The sequence below is a fragment of the Haliotis rubra genome, unplaced genomic scaffold (assembly GCF_003918875.1).
Source record: "Haliotis rubra isolate DU_JTF1 unplaced genomic scaffold, ASM391887v1 Scf165, whole genome shotgun sequence".
Taxonomy (NCBI): Eukaryota; Metazoa; Mollusca; class Gastropoda; order Lepetellida; family Haliotidae; genus Haliotis; species Haliotis rubra.
In genome coordinates, this window is record NW_025765614.1 from 740,144 (window position 1) to 749,752 (window position 9,609).

Below are 9,609 nucleotides of genomic sequence, written 5' to 3' on the forward strand. Positions count from 1 at the left end.
CGAGTCAGTGTACATAAAGTTCCTCTTAAGTATGACTAGTAGTTTAAAAAAGAAAAAATCAGGTAACACGTCATATTGAAACTGCTTTTATGTTTTGAAGTAATTCAAATTTGTAATTATTTTCTCAAAGGGATGCTTGGAGTGAATACGATTTTACCTTCACTTCAGCAGTAATGGGGCAGCAACACGACAGGGCAACACAAGAAACATGCTCCATGCATTGTACATATTTTGGTTATTAAAACAGGATCAATGACGATTCTAACTTGCACTTTAATCTCTAGACCGCCCACTCCCCGTAGGTGACAGTGTTAATAGTAATTTGGATGACCAAATCGAATGAACAACGAGTACCCTTGTTCACGTATAGTAACAGCACGAACCATTTCCCCTGATGTATCCTGTAAACACAATTTAGTATCTGTAGAACAATCAGTAAAGCGTTGAATTATTTGAAAATGTGGGTCACATCCTGTTAGTACAGTTTGTCCACGTGATACCTGTGTGTGTACAGACAGAATGAATTATCACCCATAGGGTTCATGGGCTGATAGTATGAGTCATCTATAAATTTGTTATTACATTGTGCAATATATGAAATTATTTTCAGACAGGAATACATTTTGTATGTTATTTTCTTATCGTTACCTCAGTGAGTGAGTGGGGTTAGAGCTATGTGTTACTGTGTGTACACTTGCTCAAATATTAAGGTGCTGCAAGTCCAACAGTATTATACCTCCTTAACAATGAAAGATGGTGGCAGGTGGTTGTGGAGTAGTCGGGTGTCTAGAGTGAGTGAGTTTAGTTTTACGCCACACTCAGCAATATTCCAGCGTATATGGTGGCGGTCTGTTAATAATCGAGTCTGAACCAGACAATCCAATGATCAACAGCATGACCATCGATCTCCTCAACTGGGATACGATGACATGTGCTAACCAAGTCAGCTAGCCTGACCAGCCGAGCCCGTTTGTCGCCTCTTACGACAATCAATTCTAACACGGGTCTTCACGGATTGCGACGTTAGCTAAACATATTTTTCTTATAAAACATGCATACAATTATTATTACATGTATCAAATGCACGATTCACGTTTTGACAGCTTATGTAAACATTCACCAACAGGATAAATGAAACCACATGGTCCTTGCCAGTCTTTTTCTTCAGAACGTTCTGTTTAAACCACATATAGTCTTGCATACACGGGTGTTAGTAGCACAGTAAACTACGGTTATAACGAACTCGAAAAGGCCACTAATTTTATTTTTAACCGTAGTTCCTTAAACGCATATAAACGACTTCAAACAGATAGTTATATCAATCAGTTCGGTATAAGCTATTCGTTGCCTGTTCTTTGACATGGGGGGTGGTGGGGTAGCCTAGTGGTTAAAGCGTTGGCTCGTCACGCCGAAGACCCGAGTTCGAATCCCCACATGGGTACATTGTGTGAAGGCCATTTCTGGTGTCCCCCGCCGTGATGTTGCTGGAATATTGCTAAAAGCGGCGTAAAACCAAACTCAGTCAGTCAGTCAGTCTTTAACATAAATACCTTAATTATTTTTAGTTAACAACATCAACGGAAAACCAATACGGTTGATATGAACCAAGTACTTCAGGCATACAAGTGACACAGCATGGTACAACCCTTTCTTTTTCTGAAAAATAATCAGATTCCCCTTCTAGCTGTGAGTCAGGGAAATCCGCGCCTTTGCTTTCGTTAATCCGTTGACTGTTGACCCCTGACGAGGAATCATCCATTGTCGGCGAACACCGAGGATGGCGTATTAGCTTGAACATGAATTCAACCATTGTCAGTTGAGAGAAACAAGCCTCGAGTTGAAAATGAGTTCTTTTATTAGATCTGAGCCTTGAACCCTGGTTTATACAAACTGTGAATTGTAAACATTCCAAAGACAGTAGTGCCGGTGACAGTACAGGATATGTCTATACTGATGGTTGATGGGTCTTGTTCGTGCATATTACAGACTACAGTGAGTTCTTACTTTCAGAATCATCCAGGATGAAAATGTAATAAGCAATACCACACACTGACAAACTGGACTATTCTTCTGTGCCTAAATTGGAATTCAAGGGTTGGTGGTTAACAGAAATGTGAAAAAATAGGTTTATAGGCGAAATTGTTTTGGGTCTTACTATCTCCTACGTAGTACTTAATATTTCCTACGTAGGGCTTAGTATCTCCTACGTAGTACTTAATATCTACTACGTAGGACTTAGTATCTCCTACGTAGGAGTTAGTATCTCCTAAGTGGGTATCTCCTACGTAGGACTTAGTATCTCCTACGTAGGACTTATTATCTCCTACGTAGGACTTAGTATCTCCTACGTAGGAGTTAGTATCTCCTAAGTGGGTATCTCCTACGTAGGACTTAGTATCTCCTACGTAGGACTTAGTATCTCCTACGTAGGACTTAGTAACTCCTACGTAGGACTTAGTATCTCCTAAGTAGGTATCTCCTACGTAGGACTTAGTATCTCCTACGTAGGACGTATTATCTCCTACGTAGGACTTATTATCTCCTACGTAGGACTTATTATCTCCTACGTAGGACTTAATTTCTCCTACGTAGGACTTAGTATCTCCTACGTAGTACTTATTATCTCCTACGTAGAACTTAGTATCTCCTATGTAGGACTTATTATCTCCTACGTAGGAGTTAGTATCTCCTAAGTGGGTATCTCCTGCTGTTTCCTTCACTATGTCCTACGTAGGAGATACTTTGTCCTACGTAGGAGATTCTATGTTCTACGTAGGACTTACTATCTCCTACGTAGGACTATTTTCTCCTACGTAGGACTTAGTATCTCCTACGTAGGAGATAGTAAGTCCTGCGTAGGAAATACTATGTAGCATGTAGTACTTAGTATCTCCTACGCAGGACTTAGTATCTCCTACGTAGTACTTAGTATCTCCTGTAGGAGATGATCGATATACGTTAATATACATTAATATGAAATGGTCGACTTAAATCCCCAGGCACGCACACAATCTCCTGTTTCACTGTTTCAGTCACTGTTAGAGTCTACAGTCATTCGTATCATTCTCTATTAGAGTCTACAGTTATGTGTTTCATTTACTGTTAGAGTCTGCTGTCCTTCACTATTAGAGTAATGTGTTCAACTAATTGTTGCACATTAGTACTGTGTTGGACCGACTGTTATACTTTACTGCCTTGCGTTCAGTTTGCTCTACTATTACGCGTTGCACTTAGTTCACTGTTATATGTTGCACTTTGTTACACTTTACTATTATGCATTGGATATTTCAGAGGTCGTTGCACATGAATCATAACGTGCGTGTACAGACGTGTCTTAGACTGTCGGTGGCAATCTATGTGTACGTATCCCCTTATAATTATACAAACAACTGTAATGACAATTCAATGCCTTTTTGAATTTTCGTATTGTTTTACGCCTCACTCAACACTTTTCCACCCCAGAGAGAGAGAGAGAGAGAGAGAGAGAGAGAGAGAGAGAAAGAACGTGAGAGAGAACTTGCGAGGTCGAGACACACAGAGAGAGAGAGACGCACACACACGCGCACACACACACGCTGGGACTTTTAGATAACCATGGGAGGGAATATATGTATGTATGGTAGATTAAACATAACCATACCCAAACCTACATAATTGCAATTAGAACAGGTTCCCCGTCACCCTAACGTAACACACACAATAACACTGTATATTAACACTGCGTTAGTGTCATGAATATTCACTGACTACTATCTAACGTCCTGCATAGACAAACATTTCTCACCTCATTAACCATACTTCATAATCCGTACCTTAAAAAGGATATATGAAGTACTACGTAGGATATATGATGCCCTACGTAGGAGATAGTAAGTCCTACGTAGGTGATACTAAGTCCGACGTAGGTGATACTAAGTCCTACGTAGGAGATACTAAGTACTACGTAGGAGATAGTATGTCCTACGTAGGAGATATTAAGTACTACGTAGGAGATAGTATGTCCTACGTAGAAGATAATATGTCCTACGTAGTACTTAATACTACGCTTCCGTAGTTCTGAACCTTCAGTGAGTGATTTGGTTTTAACGGCAGTTCAAAGTTTAGTTAGATTCGTCCAAGCAACTTGATGTTAGAGGAACGTCTTAAACCTTTACGAAGCTGAAGACATTCAAACAGTTTCGCCACAGAGTAACCAGTCTAGATCCCATTCCATAATAGATTCTGTTGGGCGCACATTGCATAATAGTGCTGAATATCATATGAATGACAGCTAGTGAAGACACCAGGTGTTGGTGAAAATGATGAACGTATCCTGGACTACGGGAATCATTATTTTACATTTTCATTAATTAATATTTGTGTGTTGCCAAACGCCGCATTGAACAGTATTCCTTCCATACGACGGTGGTCTGAATAGAGTCGAACCTGGACCAAACAACCACTAGCATGGTAAGGTGCTGACAAATCTAGAAACATTATTAGAGCAAACGGGATTCCACCACGACGCCCCTCAGCTAAACAACTCTTCACTGAGACGACTTTCGACGGCTTAGACACCAGACTGAGATAATTGTGCATGTGTAGATTTGTTTACTCTAGTTTCAGGAACCATCCCATTACACTCGCAGAACTGTGATTCCCTCATCAAAGAACATGCTGTCAACGTTCTATGCTGTAGTAAACATTTAGCAGTAACACTTATACATTGCACCGATTGTCTTTGTAATTAAAAGTTCAAATCTGCACCGTGGGAACTAAAATCATTATAAGAGTTCACGCTGTGAACCAGATGAGTGTTCAGAAGGATGCCCTGGACATATGTTATGCTTCTCCACACGGATTTGAAGGTCTCTGTTCAATCAGACCATCCCGTGAGCAACCGAAGAGCCATTCTATATGGGTTCTGCCTGTATATTATATTTCCACAAATCGTCGCTTCAACACCTGGTGTCAGGAACATGCATAAGAAATATGTGAATTCTTTTTCAGATCGGTAAGCACATTCATTAAGAAAATACAAATCTATGAGAATTACCTGTTACAACGAGTCCCAACATTTACTTACATGCATGCGAATTTTGAAATATATATTTTGTCGTCTTGGTGTTATGTTTGGCTGTACGAGGATATAATGCACTTTTCGAAGCATGTCATGGGAGGATTTATTCGTGCTGTTAACCGACACGACATACACGGCACAGGAAAACCAGATTGCTCACTTCACTCCTCCCACACCTCTTCAACCACTCTGTAGCCGTTCCTGTTCTGCTGGTTTTGTCACTGTGTATTCCGAAGTGAGGCAACATATGATGTCAGCCGCGACTACAGTGAATCACTTTGAGCTAGGCTATTTGAACAAGCCGAGCTTTTAGCAATTCCTTTACACCCATAGTTGCATACCTGTAAGTTATTAGTTAAAATCTTATCAATTATGTGTTATTCATATTTTGTGTGATCCAGTGACATTTGAATAATGTGTTATTTCTTGATGACTTTTTAGTTTTTCATTATTCCGAAGTGTAAAAATGAAGGTGCCGATGATGATGACGATGACGCTGATGTTATGATGTTTTTATGATTACGATATTGACTGTACTTATTGTATGTATGCTAAGAAGATGTAAATAAATGCTGATTGTAGTTTTGATGATGATGATGATGATGATGATGATGATGATGTTGACGATAATGATAGTAACGGAGATGATTTCATGATGGTGGTGCTGACATTAAGTGTGGTGTTAGTTTGTGTTGTGTGTAAAGTGCCATTCCGTTATACGTATCGTGTTTTACATTATTACCGACCATCAGCCAAATACCTTTTGTAATATACAGCTGGGTGTCACATTCTTTAATGCTACTTCATCCATCAGGTGTGCACTCATGATCAGTTAACCTTTCGTCTTTCGAATGAAAATGTATAAATGGTAATCCTCGAACCAGAACCACATTCGGTGTGAGTGTCGCATCTCTTCAATAACACGCGTCAGTCTTTGAGTTATGTAAAAACCGCATGACTGATTCCATTACAAGCTAAACCCGAAGGCAAAATGAAGAAAGAAGAGAAACACAAATGTTTATCATTGTGATGGTGTAACCATATGCCATGGCTACTTATCGCCAACAAAGGTCCACCATCCACATCCTTGATGTGTACAGCCAACCCCAAATCACACGCCACGAAGACAATAGGACGTGTTCATCATGACCCTTGAAGGTATAACTGTGACGGATGTAAAGAAGATGCTTTGAGATATCCTTCTTACGGTGACAGCATCTTTTGTTGCAAATAAAAAAACCCATATACTTCTCGATGTTGACAGATTAGAGGGTGTATTTTATGGGGTAAATTATTTGTCTCTGAACGCTGAGGATTTCCAGCATGGAACAGTACAGTCGCCATTACAGTCTTGAGACTATCAAACAGACTATTTTCAAACTTTGAAAAGCTGTCCGAGTTTCATGCCTGAAAATCCCATATGGAGCCAAAGACGTTAACTTGAGGTTTCAGATGTTCATATCTTCGCATTGTGAAAATATTTGTACAGCTAGAAAGATCAGATAGGTATTGAGTGCCTTAAACATAGCATCAACAAGTTTCCTGGTGGTTCAATATAAAAACACATTTTACAGCTAGACTGATCAGGTAGGTATTGATTACCCTTAACATACCACACAGTAAACTCCTTACAGGTATGCATTTTACAGCTGGACAGATCAGGTAGGTATTGATTACCCTAAACATACCACACAGTAAACTCCTTACAGGTATGCATTTTACAGCTGGACAGATCAGGTAGGTATTGATTACCCTAAACATAACACACAGTAAACTCCTTACAGGTATGCATTTTGACAGCTGGACAGATCAGGTAGGTATTGATTACCCTAAACATAACACACAGTAAACTCCTTACAGGTATGCATTTTGACAGCTGGACAGATCAGGTAGGTATTGATTATCCTAAACATAACACACAGTAAACTCCTTACAGGTATGCATTTTACAGCTGGACAGATCAGGTAGGTATTGATTACCCTAAACATAACACACAGTAAACTCCTTACAGGTATGCATTTTACAGCTGGACAGATCAGGTAGGTATTGATTACCCTAAACATAACACACAGTAAACTCCTTACAGGTATGCATTTTCACAGCTGGACAGATCAGGTAGGTATTGATTACCCTAAACATAACACACAGTAAACTCCTTACAGGTATGCATTTTACAGCTGGACAAATCAGGTAGGTGTTGATTACCCTGAGCATAACACACAGTAAACTCCTTACAGGTATGCATTTTACAGCTGGACAAATTAGGTAGGTGTTGATTATCCTAAACATAACACACAGTGAACTCCTTACAGGTATGCATTTTGACAGCTGGACATATCAGGTAGGTATTGATTACCCTAAACATAACACACAGTAAACTCCTTACAGGTATGCATTTTACAGCTGGACAAATCAGGTAGGTGTTGATTACCCTAAACATATTACCCTGCATAACACACACACAGTAAACTCCTTACAGGTATGCATTTTACAGCTGGACAAATTAGGTAGGTGTTGATTATCCTAAACATAACACTCAGTAAACTCCTTACAGGTATACATTTTGACAGCTGGACATATCAGGTAGGTATTGATTACCCTAAACATAACATAACACACAGTAAACTCCTAGGTACAGGTATGCATTTTACAGCTGGACAAATTAGGTAGGTGTTGATTATCCTAAACATAACACACAGTGAACTCCTTACAGGTATACATTTTGACAGCTGGACATATCAGGTAGGTATTGATTACCCTTAACATAACACACAGTAAACTCCTTACAGGTATGCATTTTAAAGCTGGACAAATCAGGTAGGTGTTGATTACCCTGAGCATAACACACAGTAAACTCCTTACAGGTATGCATTTTACAGCTGGACAAATTAGGTAGGTGTTGATTATCCTAAACATAACACTCAGCGAACTCCTTACAGGTATACATTTTCACAGCTGGACATATCAGGTAGGTATTGATTACCCTAAACATAACACACAGTAAACTCCTTACAGGTATGCATTTTGACAGCTGGACAGATCAGGTAGGTACTGATTACCCTTAACATAACAGCGTTAACTCCATACAGGTATGCATTTTTCCAGCTGGACAGATCAGGTACACTGAGCATAACACACAGTCAACACCCTACACGTATACATTTCCGCAGACGGACAGATCAGGTAGGTATTGATTACCCTGAACATAACACACAGTACACTCCTTATAAGTATGCATTTTCACAGCTTCACAGATCGGGTAGGTATTGATTATCTTGAACATAACACACAGTAAACTCCGTACAGGTATGCATTTTTACAGCTGGCGTATCACAGCTGGCGTTTAGTAGGTGTTGAGTAGCCAAAACGTGACATACAACCACCTTCTTACGGGTAGGCATTTTACAGCTGTGTAGATCAGGTTGGTGTAGTGTAACATTATCAGATTTAAATGTAATTAGGTCGGATATCACGAACTGTCGTCCATAATATGCACGATTCTTATCCATTATGTTTGGTTTGAATGACATCATACATGTATATATACTACCCATCAAAAGTTTAGACTCACTTCAAGCACTTACTATATGGTATGTATATATATATGGTTACATCGAAGATGAATTTCTCCACTAACTTGGGGGAACCAACTGCAAACCTTATGCAGATGAATTGCACGAGGATCATGCATCACATTGCAAGAAAAACATGTGCAAATATCGTGCATGTGAAGAGCTACGTTTTGGTGTAAAGTTTTGTTAAGAATTCGCCAATTCTCACGGAGTTTCATCATTTATTAACTTCATAATAATAATCTTTTCAACGTTACGAATTTGTTTTACAATGCACCAGTTCATGTGTAAAGAGTATCTTTAAACAGTACGGAATATTTTGCAAAATCAAGTTTAGAACAGTTGACTGAAGTAAGTGGCTAGATTTACGCTGGTGAGTCTACACTTTTGATGGGTAGTATATGAATCAACATGAAGAAGTAGAAGTATTATTTTATGGCGCTTCCGCTTCGACAACAGACTGAGTACCAAATGACACTGAACTTAAAAGTACTCCATCAAAGGGTATGCGTTCATTTTCCTGGAGCACGTATAGTAGGTCTTCGTAACAGTACTTTTATACGCCCATTATATAGTAATAAAAAACCCGACATATGTGCTTCACTTAAACGTTCAATGGCGAGGCGGAATTTTACGAGTGCTTCTAGAATACAAGCTGGGAGAACACTCTTCGTTCATGGGTTAATGTAGGGGATTTTGTTGTCGCTTCATGTAGTGTTCATCTCAAATGCTCTGTACGACTCATACTAGCAGCACATCACAACACATTAACAGATATCAATATTGAAAGGTAACGTTCCTTTGGGAGAAAAACAGGCACGATAACATAAAAAAAAACAATGGAGACGAACACTAAGCTACTGCGCTGTCTATTTAAACAGCAGATGTGAGAAGATGTAACTGTGCAGGATGTTACTTTGAAAATATATATGCGTTTACACTTCCTTGTGAGCTAAAAGGTAACTTCCGGTGTAGCTG